The 16536-nt window shown below is 43.8% G+C and overlaps 1 protein-coding gene across 2 annotated transcripts in view; it reads right to left on the reverse strand.

Annotated features, from left to right (window-relative positions):
- Positions 1 to 16536, reverse strand: part of LOC126335532 (E3 ubiquitin-protein ligase SMURF1) — a 187480-nt gene that overhangs the window by 118312 nt on the left and 52632 nt on the right. The window lies entirely within an intron of this gene.

Raw genomic sequence — 16536 nt, forward strand, 5'->3', positions numbered from 1 at the left:
AACTGAACAGATCTATTGAGAAGAAATTTTTGATGAAATATTATTAAAAGGAAATGACTAATAGTTCTTTAATAATGCAGGTAGTCTTATTTCTATTAAGTTAAGACAGTTTTTAGTTTTAATTCATTATTAAGTACAAATATATTGTAACTTATGAAAATTATCTTCAGTAGATCAAAAGGGTGTGAACATAGTCTGACAAGAATTATAAGAACATATATTCATATATTTCATCATTAAAAGTTTGCTTAGTGACTAATTCAATAGAATGGTGTGCAGTCTGTGCAAACACTAACATAATTTTGTTAAGATCTTACGGAGCAAACGGAGCAATTTTCTTATTACTTCTCACCTCAATCCTTCCCAATTCACTGAGTATGTACTAATTTAACCAAATTATATTGATATATACTGACCAGATGTACAGCTACACTCCTTCTACAAGTTAACTATTGCAAGCTTAAAGAACCTACTTTTGTTTTGTTGCACCTTTTGTGGAAGGAAGTTTCAAATGTTAAAAGGTGCCATCAACACAAATTCTTCAAGATAGTTAACTACCTCAATTTGGCAATCACAGGGAAATACACTGACCACAACTTCACCTTCTGGATGATACGTAAATCTACTACAACTCTGAATTTCTTTTAAAAAACAAGTCTCCCAAGACTCATATAATGTTCCCAACAGTATCTTTCAGGCGAACAATGATGACCAAAGCATTAGCATTTTGGTAAATTGATAGTACATGTTGCACATACCTCCATATACTTTAATGATACACAATTATACAACCAGTACCTTAAGAAGGCACAATGTGTAGTACTGCTAATAAGTAAATGAAAACGTTTATATGACACAGTAACTAACTTTCAGAATTAATACAGTCTTCCTTGGAAAGGAAAGAGGATTGGTTGGGAGAGGGCAGGTCAGCCAGATACCAGGATGACAGGGATTCACCTGTAGTGAGGATAAGGGTAGCTCAATAAGGCTGTTCATGGACGATGTGTAGATGTGTAAATAGGAATTTTGCCCCACCAGAGAATTGCAGGGAGAATTGCACTTCGTGCAAGACCTTTTTTCCTCTACCTCCCACAAACACCACAGAAGTTATTCCCTGATGATTTAACATGTCCTACCATCTCTCCTTTCTTCTTGTCAGTATCTTCCACATGCCCCTTTCTTCACCAGTTCTGCTGATAATCACTTTATTCAGTTTCTTATCAGTCCATCTAATTCTCAACATTCTTCTACATTGAAGCACCAATGTCCTAAAAATTGATATGTCTCCATTACAGTGAGTGGATCATCATTAAAATAAAGTTCTGGTTCTGGATGAATGGTACGACACCGTCAGAAGTGTCTAACACATCCCTTTGCGGCCAAAAACTGGAAGCCATGGGCTAGAGCCCATGACTGCACCTTGTGGATGGCTCCCTGTAGGTGCCGCTCAGCAACACCAGTACTGGTGGAGCCGTACGAAATGCAGAAGTTGTATGCATACAGAGAGGGTGAGACAGACAGACAGCCCTACAGCTGCTGCTAGACCATTAATGGCCACTAAAAATAGACACACACTCAATACAGAGTCCTGTGGGACCCCATTCTCCTCAATATGGGGCGAAAAATGGGATGTACCAACTTGGACACGGAAAGTACGAAGTGACAGGAAATTATGGACAAAAATCAGAAGCAGGGCTCGGTGACCCCACTCTTATAATGTGGCAAGGCTGCTCGGATGACAGACTGAAGGGATACAAGATTATCAGTGGTAGAGCAACCCAGGCAGAAACCGCCCTGGCACGGAGCCAGTAGGCCACATGACTCCAGGACGCAACCTAACCACTGACACATCATACATTCCAGCAGCTTGCAAAGAACATTGGTGAGGCTGATGGGCCGACAGCTATCCACATCAAGTGGGTTTTTGTCATGCTTGAGCTCTGGTATGATGGTACTCTCGCGCCAGTGCAATGGAAAGACGCCATCACGCCAGATCTGGTTGAAGGTGAGAAGGAGATGACGCTTTTAGTCAGACAAGACATGTTTAATCATATGACTGTGAATCCGAACTGGCCCAGGAGATGTGTTGGGGCAATGTGCAAGGGCACTGATAAGTCCCCACTCTGTAAATGGGGCATTATAGGATTCACTGTGGCTTGTAGTGAACGAGAGGACTTTCCCTTCCCTCTGTCATTTGAGAGTGCGAAAGGCTGGGGGATAATTCTCTGACACAGAGGATCGAGCATAGTGCTCATCTAAGTGCTCGGCAATCGTGTTTGCATCGATAGATAACATGCCATTTATGTTAACACCAGGAACACCTGTTGGGGTCTGGTACCCAAAAACTCTGGTCTTTGCCCAGACTTGGGAAGGTGACGTATGACACCCAATGGTCGAGACATACCTCTCCCAACACTCCTGTTTCAGTCATTTGATAAGTTGGCGAAACAGGCACGGAGTCGTTTATAGGCTATGAGGTGCTCCAAGGAAGGGTGCCACTTATAGCACTGTAGAGCTCATCAATGCTCCTTAATTGCCTCAGCGACTTCTGGTGACCACCAAGGGCCTGTCTTTCACTGGGGGCACTCTATTGAATGAGGTAATGTGTTTTCCGCCACAGAAACGATTGTTGTAGTTACCTGCCCAACAACTAAATCGATGTTATCATGTGGGGCAGATTCAACGGTGACAGCAGAGGTGACAGCTTTCCAGTCCACCTTCTTTAAAGCCAATCTGAGCAGGCGTCCGTGGGCCTGATGCCAGGGCAGTGACAGGAAGATGGAGAAGTGGTCACAACCACACAGGTCATCATGTTCTCTCCAGTGGATAGATGGGAGAAGTCCTGGGCTGCAAATTGATAAATCAATGGCTGAGTAACTACCTCGAGCCACACTGAATGTCTGGCAGCCCCAGTATTTAACAGCCAGAGGTCGAACTGAAATAGCAAAGTTTCTACATCTCTGCCTTGGCCAGTAAGCATGGTGCCACCCCACAAGGGGATAAGGTATTAAAATCTCCCAAAAGTAGGAAAGATTTAGGGAACTGATCAATTAGTGCAGCCAATGCATTCAGGGGTACTGCACCATCTGGAGGAATATATACATTACAGATAGTTGTTTCCTGTGTCGTCCTTATCCTGACAGCCACAGATTCAAGAGGAGTTTGAAAGGGCTCAGGTTTACTGCATACTGAGTTCAGGACATAGACACAAACTCCACCTGACACACTACTGCTATGGTTCCTGTAATATCCCTTATAGCCATGGAGGGCAGGGGTCCGCATTGCCGGGAGTCAGGTTTCCTGGAGGGCGGTGCAGAAAGCAGGTGTAAAGCTTAACAGTTGCTGTAGCTCAGCCAAGGGGTGGAAAAACCCGCTGCAATTCCACTGGAGGATCATGTTATCGTGAGGCTGGGAAGACACGAAGCGCACAAGAAGGCAGGTTATGCCTCGGGTCACCTGTTGCCACCGATTGACTATTTGTAGCCATTTCTATGGTGGATGAGGCATCGGTGAGATACAGGTCCGCAGGGGACTCTAAGATCTCCACCGCATCCTCAGATGCAGAACTGATAAGGAGTAGTGGTGTCGGGGCCACCAGAGGGTCCTGTTTCTTAACAGACTACTTATTAGTTCGCTTCCTCTCTCGCTTCGCTTTAGGGGCTTGCTGGGAAGATTTCTCCATAGCAACTTCAGAGATGGAGGAAGACAGTGAGGCTCTTCACCTAGCAGCTTTCGGCTCTTTGAGCCACTGGTGAGTGTCCGCCGTGGCATTAGTGGAGACCTTGGGAAAGAGGGCTCCAAGGGACCCCTTCCGCACGAGAGGAGCTGGAGGAGGCTGTTGCTTCTCTGGCAGGGGAGAGGGGAACAATGTCCCCTGTGTTTGGGGGGGGGGGGGGGGGGGGCTTGCTCCTGAAGTAGGTGCTTTGGGAGCCACAGAGGAAGATTTGCCCCCCCTACCACCAAGGGGACTGATGTATTCTGGTCACCTGGAGCACCCAATGTTCGTGGCACAGAGTGAGGAACCACTAGCACTTGGGACAGCGATGGTGACTTAATTGCAGCATATGTCGACATCAAACGAATGGGGTTTAATCTTTCAAATATACGTTTAGCCTCTGTGTAAGTCAACGGGTCCAGGGTGTTGTACTCCATGATTTTCCACTCCTTTTGGGAGTACTGGGCGGTGTGCTGAGCAAGGGGAGTGGTACTCTCCACAGTTGATGCAAGTGGGAGATGGCACATATGGAGTATCTGGGTGCAGTGGACATCCGCAGTCTCGACATGTGGTGCTTGAAGTGCAGCGGGAAGACGTGCCCGAACTTGCAGCATTTAAAGCACTGCATGGGGGGAGGGACATATGGTTTAACATCACAGCGGTAAACCATCACCTTAACCTTTTCAGGCAATGAATCACCCTCAAAGGCCAAAATGAAGGCACCAGTAGCAACCCTGTTGTCTTTGGGTCCCCTTTAAATGCACTGGATGAAAGGAACACCTTGCAGTACTAAATTGGCGTGGATCTAGTCGTCAGACTGCAAGAGGAGATCACGATGGAAAATGATCCCCTGGACCATGTTGAGGCTTTTATGGGGAGTGACAAATACAGGTAAGCAACACTTGAGATTGGCTGGGGATGCCTTCCGCATGAAGAATGCACCATTTCACATTTTGGACAGTATTGTCACTTCTCCAAACTTATACTCAAGGTGTTCAACAAAAAATTGAGGCTTTGTAAGTAGAATGGAGTCCCCATCAGTTCTGCTAAAAACTAAAAACTGAGGCGAATATGGCTCTCTCCGTTCTGCAGCCCTACATTCCTCTCATGGTGTAGCAAAGGGAGGAAAACAATTTAGGGTCATACCTGCCGGCATTGTATTCGATCTTGCTCTTCTTAGAGACTGCTGATGCCATACGGTCACCAGCAAGAGATGACTTCGTCCTCTTCATTGTGGGTTACCCGCCCTGATGCCACCCACTCAGATTAGGGGCTCCACCCGCCCTGATGCCACCCACTCAGATTAGGGGCTCTCCCCAAGGGCGCCACCCAGCAACAGTCAAAGCCAACTGGCATGACGGTTGTTGCTGGGAATCCTGATGCCCCAGGAACACGGCCATCTACTCCTTGGCAAATGTGGCGAGTTTACAGCTCAGACATCAAGAGTGCAATCCCAGTGTTGTCAGGGGGCTACCACCAAATGGATACGTGACAGCCCCACCACAACAGACTGGCTATTGTGCTGAATATTGGGTACAGAGAAATCCACTATTGTCATAGCAGCAAAAGAGGAAAGGAGACAATGGAAGAAGATGACATACTCCAGAAAGTGTCCTCGCCCAAATAGTTGAAAGGCAGGTGGAGATGTCAAACCATAACAAGACATTCAGGAGATCAAATCTAAAGGCACTATGTATAACTTGTGCAACTCATAATGCATCCTTCCCCATATGCCCCGCACTTCTGTAGAATTTTGAAAGTGTCAGGTCAAACCAGTGAATGGGACCTGAATTCATGGGGCTGAAAAGTGTGAGACTCCTTGTAGTTGCCTCTTACGACAGGTGGGAATGCCTCGAGCCTATTCTAACCCCTGGACCCACAGGGGGATGTTACAGAGGAGCTCCAGGAACATCCTTCTCAGTTTAAACACTTACGCTGGCCACCAAACTCCTCCAATATGAACATCATTGATCGTATAGGGGACGTCTTGCAATGTGCTGTCCAGAAGAGATCCCCGCCACATCGTCCTCTTACAGATTTATGGACAGTCCTGCAGGATTCACGGTGTCAATTCCCTCCAGCACTACTTCAGACATTAGTCGAGTCCATGCCACATCATGCTGCACCACTTCTGCGTGCTCGCAGGGGCCTTACAAGATACTAGGCCGGTGTACCAGTTTCTATAGCTCTTCAATGTGTATCGCAGCTCAAACTCTCCGATCCACTTCCTGTCTAGTTTTTCCACAGTCCATAATTCACTACCATACTGTCCTCCAAACACACGGTAAAAATTTCATTCTTCACATTATTGCTGATGTCTGATACTGGCAGACTTCTATATCTAAATCTTCATCTTTGAGGTTCGCCGTTGACATTGTAATTCTGTCAGAGACAGCAAAGGACTTGGAAGAGCAGTTGAACGGAATGGACAATGTCTTGAAGGGAGGATATAAGATGAACACGAACAAAAGCAAAACGGGGATAATGGAATGTAATCGAATTAAGTCGGGTGATGGTGAGGGAATTAGATTAGGGAATGAGACACTTCAGGTAGTAATGGAGTTTAGCTATTTGGGAAGCAAAATAACTGATGATGGTCAAAGTAGAGAGGATATAAAATGTAGACTGGCAATGACAAGGAAAGCATTTCTGAAGAGGAGAAATTTGTTAATATTGAGTATAGACTTAAGTGTCAGGAATTCGTTTCTGAAAGTATTTGTATGGAGCGTAGCCATGTATGGAAGTGAAACATGGACGATAAATAGTTTGGACAAGAAGAGAATAGAAGCTTTCGAAATGTGGTGCTACAGAAGAATGCTGAAGATTAGATGGGTAGATCACATAACTAATGAGGAGGTATTGAACAGAATTGGGGAAAAGAGGAGTTTGTGGCACAACTTGACTAGAAGAAGTGATCGGTTGGTAGGACATGTTCTGAGGCATTAAGGGATCACCAATTTAGTATTGGAGGGCAGTGTGGAGGGTAAAAATCATAGAGGGAGACCAAGAGATGAATACACTAAGCAGATTCAGAAGGATGTAGGTTGCAGTAGGTACTGGGAGATGAAGAAGCTTGCACAGGATAGAGTAGCATGGAGAGCTGCATCAAACCAGTCTCAGGACTGAAAACAACAACATCTTCATCTACATTGATACTCTGCAAATCACATTTAACCCTTTAACTGGTGTGGACGTGTTAACGCGCGTGCCTTTGTACCTGTCCCTCTGTGCTCTGAACATGTTTACGCGTGCCACCAGATGTCCTACCTGGTACTCTGAACGTGTCTACGCGTAGACACATTCAAAGTACCAGGTAGGACTGGTGGCGTGCGTAAACACATTCAGAGCACATAGGGACAGGTACAAAGGCGCACGCGTTAACACGACCACAGCAGTTAAAGGGTTAAGTGCCCGATTGATGGTTCATCAAACCAACTTCACAATTCTGTACTATTCCTATCTCATGTAGTACATGGAAAGAACAAACACATATCTTTCCGTAGGAGCTCTGATTTCCCTTATTTTATTATGGTGATCATTCCTCCCTACGTAGGTTGGTGTCAACAAATTATTTTCACATTCGGAGGTGAAAGTTGGTGATCAGAATTTTGTAAGACCATTCTCCTGCAACGAGAAATACCTTTGTTTTAATGACGTCAGCCCCAAATCCTGTATCGTTTCAGTGAGTCTCTTCCCTATTTTGCGATAATACCAAATGTGCTGCCCTTCTTTGAACTTTTTCAATGTACTCTGCCAATCCTATCTGGTAAGAATCCCACACTGCACAGCAGTATTCTAAAATAGGACAAACAAGCGTAGTGTAGGTAGTCTCCTTAGTAGGTGTGTTACATTTTCTGAGTGTCCTGCCAATAAAACACAGTCTTTGGTTAGCCTTCCCCAGAACAAGTTCTGTGTGTTCCTTCTAATTTAAATTGTTCATGACTGTAATTCCTAGGTATTTAGTTGAATTTATGGCCTTGAAATTTGATTGATGTATCGTGTAACTGTAATTTCAACAGATTCCTTTTAGCACTCGTGTGGATGACCGCACACTTTTCAGTGTTTAGGATCAATTGCCAATTTTTGCACCATACAGATATCTTTTCTACATCTCTTTTGCAATTTGTTCTGATCTTCTAATGACTTTATTCATTGATAAATGACAACATCATCTGCAAACAACCTAAGACAGCTGCTCAGATTGTCTCCCAAATCGTTTACTGTAGATAAGGAACAGCAAAAGGCCTATAACACTACCTTGGGAAATGACAGAAATCATTTCTGATTTACTCAATGACTTTCTGTCAATTACTATGAAGTGCGATGTCTCTGACAGGAAATCATGAATACAGTCACATAACTGAGACGATATTCCATAAGCACGCAGTTTCACTACAAGCTGCTAGTGTGGCACCGTGTAAAAGCCTTCCAGAAATCCATAAATATGGAATCAATCTGAAATACCCTGTCAATAGTACTCAACACTTCTTGCGAGTAAAGAACTGGTTGTATTTCACAAGAACGATGTTTTCTAAATCCACGTTGACTGTGTATCAGTAGACAGTTTTATTCAAGGTAATTCATAATGTTCGAACACAATATATGTTCCAAAATCCTGCTGCATATCAACATTAATAATATGGGCCTCCAATTAAGTGGATTAGTCCTACTACCTTTCCTGAATATCGGGGCAACCTGTGCAACTTCCCAGTCTTTGGGTACGGATCTTTTGTTGAGCGAACGGTTGTATATGATTGTTAAGTATGGAGCTAATGCATCAGCATACTGTGAAAGAAACCTAATTAGTATGCAGCCTGGACCAGAAGACTTGCTTTTATTAAGTGATTTAAGTTGCTTCACTGCTCCAAGGATATTTACTTCTACGTTACATATGTTGGCAGCTTTTCTCAATTCGAATTCTGGAATATTTACTTCGTCTTCTTTTGTCAAGGCATTTCGGAAGGCTGTGTTTAGTAACTCTGCTTTGGCAGCACTGTCTTCAATAGTATCTCCATTTCTATCGTGCAGAGAAGGCATTGTTTGTTTCTTGCCGCTAACGTACTTCACATAGCACCAGAATCTCTCTGGATTTTCTGCCAGATTTTGAGACAAAGTTTCACTGTGGAAACTATTATAAGCATCTTGCATTGAAGTCTGCGCTAAATTTCAAGCTTCAGTAGAAGATCTCCATTCTTGGGGGTTTTGCCTCTGTTAAAATTTGGCATGTTTGTTTAGTCGTTTCTCTTGGTCAGAAATGTCTTCTTTGCCTGTGGAAGTCTACTTTTTGTGTCGCCTCACTTTTTCTGACATGTCGTTTTGTTCCACAGTAGCAGAATTCCTTCACTTTGTCTACTTCATGATCCCCAATTTGGATGTTAAATTTATCTCTAATCTAATTTCTGCTACACTTCATTACTTTTCATCTACCTTCAGTTCACTCTCAATCAATAGTCTGTACTCATTAGACTGTTCACTCCAATCGACATGTCCTGGGGACATTACCAGGCATGATTAACAGAGGACACATAAAAATCGAAAGAAGAACAGCACATTTCATTTTTGTTATGGTGAAAAGTTATATAATTTCCTCATATTTCATGTAACTGGCAACACACTATCTGGAATTCCAAAATTGCAGTACCAGTATTCATTTCTTATGAATATTAATAAACACTAACTGCAAATAACTGTTGTGCTCTGATTAGCTTAAAACAAATTACTGCTTACTTGCCATTTATTTGTGACAAACAGAATGTTGGTTGCATCGCTGCCCATCAAGTGTTTTTGTGAAGTAATCAGTAACAAAAGTTGTGCATGTTACAGTGTTGTACATGTTACAGTGTTGTCCATATATGAATGTGCACTGTGGGGAGAGTGTCAACAGCAATATGAAATATGAAATATAACACTTAACAGCCATTGGTATCATTCTGGCAATGTATGGATACCTATTCCAAGGCTTAGAACATTGGATTTGTTTATAAGTAACTTTTCTGCTACCAGTCACGATTTTCTTTTGTTCATATTTTACAAACCACGTTTCAGGAAATGATTTCCATTTTCAAGTGTGTCTTCTCTTTGTGCTATGCCATTTTTGCGTAATCTTTTCAATATGTGAGGTTCTGCTTAGTTTTGTTGAATTTACTGCAATATATAAAATAGCTGCAATTTTTAGTAAGTCATCGGTTTTTATATGTAGTTCTTGACGAAATTTGGGAGAACTTCTACTTACAGTTTGCTTATCGTCAATTCATGCAGAGTCTTACACATGTTAAACATCACACACAACATTCTGTTCACATTGCACATTGAGAATAACTTACATGAACAAATAGTAACAAAGATATTTATAGAGTTAGTTGACAGAGAGATGTTACAAGTCTTCCCCAGGGTACAATATGCTTTTGTAAAGAAGGTATATTTTTTTTTTTAACTATGTAGATCATAACTTTCTTATATCTGTTTAACAATGGTGCTTATTTCTATTGGGACTACATTTATTGAAGTATAGAGTTGAAGCATTTGAAGAAATTCACCGATTCACTTTCAAGTTTTTCACTTAACATTTTGCCTTCATATTTTTTGTAATGTGAATATATCTCCAGTTCTTCTAACAAATCCATTTTATGCCCTTTATTTAGTCGATGGAGTATTTTGTTTTCATCTACTTTTCCAAATGGTTGTCCTGTATTACGTGTATGTGTAGCTATTGCTGATATTGTGGGTATGTTGTGTGTAGGCTTGAACGTCCTCTGCACACCTCGTGTTGAAACCTTGACCGCTTTGCCTTAGGTAGAACATGGAGCATTCCTGGCATGTTGCTTTGTATATTCCAGAGACTGAGAAGACACCTTGACGCTGCATCACAGACAGGAGCATTCCTGGCATGTTGCTTTGTATATTCCAGAGACTGAGAAGACACCTTGACGCTGCATCACAGACAGGAGCGCCTGCGATGGTGTACTCAACGACGAACTTGAGTGCACGAATGGCAAAACGTCATTTTTTCGGATGAATCCAGGTTCTGTCTACAGCATCATGATGGTCGCATCAGTGTTGGGCGACATTGCGGTGAACGCACATTGAAAATGAATCTAGGTTCTGTTTACAGCATCATGATGGTCACATCTGTGTTTGGCGACATTGTGGTGAACGCACATTGGAAGCATGTATTCGTCATCGCCATACTGTGATATGCTGTGATACGCAAATGATTAGCTTTTCAGAGAATTCACACAAGGTTGGCGCCGGTGGTGACACCTACAATGTGCTGACATGAGGAAAGTTTCCAACTAATTTCTTATACACAAACAGCAGTTGACAGGCGTTGCCTGGTGAAACATCGTCGTAATGACTCATGTAAGGAGGAGAAATGTGTACCATCACGTTTCCGACTTTGATAGAGGTTGGATTATAGCCTATCACGATTGCGGTTTATCGAATCGCGACATTGCTGCTCGCATTGGTCGAGATCCAATGACTGTTAGCAGAATATGGAATCGGTGGATTCAGGAGCATAATACGGAATGCCATGCTGGATCCCAACAGCCTCGAATCACTAGCACTCTAGATGACAGGCATCTTATCTGCATGGCTGTAACGGATCGTGCAGTCATGTCTTGATCCCTGAGTCAACAGATGGGGACATTTTCAAGACAACAATGGTATGGGGTGCCATCGGTTATACATCTTGATCACCTACCTCTTGCTCGCATTGATGGCACTTTGAACAGTAGATAGCACATTTCAGATGTATTACGACCCGTGGCTTTATCCTCCATTCGATCCCTGGGAAACCCTACATTTCAGCAGGATAATGCACAACCGCAAGTTGCAGGTCCTGTATGGGCCTTTCTGGATACAGAAAATGCTCGACTGCTGCCCTGTCCAGCACATTCTTCAGATCTCTCACCAACTGAAAACGTCTGGTCAATGGTGGCCGAGCAACAGGGCTCGTCACAATACGCCAGTCACTGCTCTCGATGAACTGAGATATCGTGTTGAAGCTGCATGGGCAGTTGTACCTGTACACATCATCCAAGCTCTGTTTGACTCAATGCCCAGGTGTACCAAGGCCATTATTATGACCAGAGGTGGTTGTTCTGTGTACTGATTTCTCAGGATCTATGCACCCAAATTGATTGAAAATGTAATCACATGTCTGACTAATTAATGGAAAATCTCATATAAAGATGTGAAACAATAACAAAGAGATAGAGGGGCTGGCCAGTACTTACCTCAGCTCAGTACAGCCGATAGAAACACAAAAAACAACCGAAAATTTAAGTTCCTAGCTTTCGGAATAAATGTTCCTTCATCAGGGAGGAGAGAGGGGAAGAAGGGAAAGTGGATTTAGTTACTCACAACCCAGGTTATGAAGCAACAGGGAAAGGAAAACAGGGAAGGTAGCAAGGATGGAGGCATGGTTGTCAGAGGGAAGCCAAAGATATTCTACTGCAGGTACTGAGCCAGCTTCAAACCAAAGAGGGTGCATACAGAAGTAAAGAGGTGTATAGTATAAAGATGTAGGATGAAAAGATGCATGAATGGCTAAAGAGGAAAGGGAAAGAGGAGAAGACTGAAAAGTAAATGGGAGTGAGGTTGTTCAACATAGGTTCAGTCCAGGGGGATGGCGGGATGAAAGGATGTGCTGGAGTGCAAGTTCCCATCTCCGCAGTTCAGCGGGACTGGTGTTGGGTGGGAGAAGCCAAATGGCACATACGGTGTAGCAGGTTCCTAGGTCCCTAGAATTATGCGGGAGGGCATGCTCCGCTACTGGGTATTGGACATCTCCTAGGCGGACAGTTCGTCTGTGTCCGTTCATGCGCTGAGCCAGTTTAGTTGTTGTCATACCAATGTAAAAGGCTGTGCAGTGCAGGCATGTCAGCTGATAAATGACGTGTAGTCTCACACGTGGCCCTGCCTTGAATTGTGTATGTTTTCCCAGTAGCGGGGCTGGAGTAGGTGGTTGTGGGGGGATGCATGGGGCAGGTTTTGCAGCGGGGTCGGTTACAGGGATAGGAACCGCTGGGTAGAGAAGGTAGTCTGGGAATATTGCAGGGTTTAACAAGGATGTTACGGAGGTTAGGGGGATGACGAAAGGAAACTCTGGGTGGTGTGGGGAGAATTTTGTCAAGGGATGATCTCATTTCAGGGGTTGACTTGAGAAAGTTATATCCCTGACGGAGTAATTTATTGATGTATTCAAGGCCAGGATAATATTGGGTGACAAGGGGGATGCTTCTGTGTGGTCTGAGGGTAGGAATATTGTTGTTGGACGGGGAGGAATGTATTGCTCGGGAGATCTGTTTGTGGACAAGGTCTGCAGGATAGTTGCGGGAGAGGAAAGCACTGGTCAGGTTATTGGTGTAATTGTTGAGGGATTCGACACTGGAGCAGATACGTTTGCCACGAATACCTAGGCTGTAGGGAAGGGAGCGTTTGATGTGGAATGGATGGCAGCTATCAACGTGAAGGTACTGTTGTTTGTTGGTGGGTTTGATATGGACAGAGGTGTGGATGTGAGCTTCAACAAGATGAAGGTCAACATCCAGGAAGGTGGCTTTGGTTTTGGAGAAGGACCAGGTGAAATTCAGATTCGAAAAGGAGTTGAGGTTATGGAGGAAATTAAGGAGTGTTTCTTCACCATGAGTCCAGACCACAAAGATGTCATCTATAAACCTATACCAGGCCAGGGGAAGCAGCTGTTGGGTCTTCAGGAAAGCCGCCTCCATGCGGCCCATGAAGAGGTTGGCATAGGATGGAGCCATCCTGGTTCCCATGGCAGTTCCCCTGATTTGTTTGTAGGTCTGGCCTTCAAAAGTGAAGTAATTATGGGTGAGGATGAAGTTGGTAAGTGTGATAAGGAATGAGGTTTTTGGAAGATCTTCGGGTGGGCGTTGGGAGAGGTAGTGCTCAAGGGCAGAGAGACCATGGGTGTGTGGGATGTTTGTGTAAAGGGATGTAGCATCTATGGTGACAAGAAAGGTTTCAGGTGGGAGAGGAGTGGGAATGGATTTGAGGCGTTCTAGGAAGTGGTTTGTGTCCTTGATGTAGGATGGGAGTCTGCAGGTGATAGGTTGGAGGTGTTGGTCTACCAGAGCTGAGATACGCTCTGTTGGGGCTTTGAAGCCTGCTACAATGGGACGGCCCGGATGGTTCTCTTTGTGGATTTTGGGTAATAGGTAGAAGGTAGGGGTACGTGGCTCAGGTGGAGTGAGTAAGTCTATGGAAGCCATTGTGAGGCCTTGTGAGGGACCTTGGATTTTTAGGATTTTCTGCAGCTCAGTCTGAATGGAGGGAATGGGATCCTGGGTAACAGCTTTGTAGGTTGAGGTGTCGGAGAGTTGACGCAGTCCTTCTGCCACATACTCCACACGGTCAAGTACCACAGTTGTGGAGCCTTTATCCGCCGGAAGGATTACAATAGAGCGGTCTGTTTTCAGCTGCTTAATGGCACGGGATTCAGCTGGGGTGATGTTGGGGGTTGTCGGGATGTTCTTCAAGAAGGACTGGGAGGCAACACTGGATGTGAGGAATTCCTGAAATGTCTGCAAGGGATGGTTTTGGGGGAGGGGAGGAGGATCCCTTTGAGAAGGCGGTCGGAACTGTTCTAAACAAGGTTCAACACTGGGTCTAGTATTTGGGGGCTGTGTTTGGGTAGTGAAGTGATATTTCCAGTTGAGGTTCCGGGTGAAAGAGAGGAGATCTTTAACCAGGGCAGTGTGGTTGAATTTAGGTGTGGGGCTAAAGGTTAAGCCTTTTGATAGAACAGATGTCTCTTGAGGAGAGAGGGATCTGGATGAGAGGTTTAGAACTGAATTGGGGTTGGTGATATGTGGCATTTGACTGTGGCTATAGTTGAGATTTGGTCTGTGTGGGGTATGTGCTGGGATGGGGAGATTGAGTAGGGTGGCTAGGCTAGGTTTGTTGGCTCTGAGGGGGGTTTGTTGACAGTTCTGTTGTGGTTGGTGTTTGTGAGGGATAGGGAGAGGGACCCCACTTCTTAGGTGTTGCACTAGCACTGTGGATAGTTTTTTCAGGTGGTGTGTGGCAAGGGACTCAAGTTTGCGGCTGGCTTCTAGGATGATGTTCCTGAGTGTGTTCTCCAAGCAAGGGTTTGAGAGGTGGAGGACTTTGAAGAGAGATAGGAGCTGTTGGGAGTGGTGGTTACATTAAGTAGTGTAGAGATTCAGGACAAGTTCGGTAAGGGCTAAGGATTGAAGGTTCTGGAAGTCCAGGAGAGATTGGTGGAAGGAGGAATTGCACCCAGAGATGGGAACTTTTAAGGTAAGTCCTTTAGGGGTAATTCCAAAGGTTAAGCAGGAATGGAGGAAAAGTATGTGGGATTGCAGTTTGGCTACGGTAAATGCATGTTTCCGGAATGAATGTAAATAATGTGGTATAGGATTAGGGTACATAGTGGGTAACTGGTGGGTAGGGAAATTAAATAACTAAAGTTAAAATAGCAATCATAAGAAGGAATAAAACACGGAAGGAAGGGCAAGAAAGAAAGAAATTGTGTTGGTAACGTTAAACTGTCCGCCTAGGAGATGTCCAATACCCAGTAGCGGAGCATGCCCTCCAGCATAATTCTAGGGACCTAGGAACCTGCTACACCGTATGTGCCATTTGGCTTCTCCCACCCAACACCAGTCCCTCTGAACTGCGGAGATGGGAACTTGCACTCCAGCACATCCTTTCATCCCGCCATCCCCCTGGACTGAACCTACGTTAAACAACCTCACTCCCATTTACTTTTCAGTCTTCTCCTCTTTCCCTTTCCTCTTTAGCCATTCATGCATCTTTTCATCCATCTTTATACTATACACCTCTTTACTTCTGTATGCACCCTCTTTGGTTTGAAGCTGGCTCAGTACCTGCAGTAGAATATCTTTGGCTTCCCTCTGACAACCATGCCTCCATCCTTGCTACCTTCCCTGTTTTCCTTTCCCTGTTGCTTCATAACCTGGGTTGTGAGTAACTAAATCCACTTTCCCTTCTTCCCTTTCTTTCCCCTCTCTCCTCCCTGATGAAGGAACATTTATTCTGAAAGCTAGGAACTTAAATTTTCGGTTGTTTTTTGTGTTTCTATCGGCTATACTGAGCTGAGGTAAGTACTGGCCAGCCCCTCTATCTCTTTGTTAGTAATCACATGTCTGTTCTAGTATAATATATTTGCCCAATGAATACCCGTTTATCATCTGCATTTCTTCTTGATGTAGCAATTTTAATGGCCAGTAGTGTATTTACTTGAAAAACCCCCCATCCGAAATATTTGAAAATTGCAGAAAATATTGTTTGCTTATTATGTTAGCAGTCAGTGCAAACACACTGGGCAATATTTTTCTATGTGAAGTGTTAAAAATTTTTCAACATTATGCGTATTTTGCATCACTGAATTTCTAGTATAGAACATGCATTTTGGCAACATTGTTCTCAGTGCTATTCTGTTTATAAAAAATGAGTGACAACTTGCACATAACCATTCTGCATAGAGTTGTGTGTTTGGTTTGAAATTTTTGTTAGATACAGTACTAAGAGAGTATGATGTGTGGACTAAAAAGACAAGAAAGTGATTTTTAAGAAAAATGAAAAGCACTTCACAGCTGTTGGAAATATGCAGAAATATCTTGGTCCTCAAGTAACTATATTAGCATCACATCCAGTGTGCAGAAGTTGCTACACTCACAACAAGAAGAAATTTAGTGACAACCCACCTGAACGATCACGATTACCCAAATGTGAAACTAAAAAAGACACTGCAGGGGTTTATATTCCGGGGTGTTAAGTTGTTGATGCATTGAATGACAGCATTTCTA

Source organism: Schistocerca gregaria, chromosome 2 (genome assembly GCF_023897955.1).
Source record: "Schistocerca gregaria isolate iqSchGreg1 chromosome 2, iqSchGreg1.2, whole genome shotgun sequence".
Taxonomy (NCBI): Eukaryota; Metazoa; Arthropoda; class Insecta; order Orthoptera; family Acrididae; genus Schistocerca; species Schistocerca gregaria.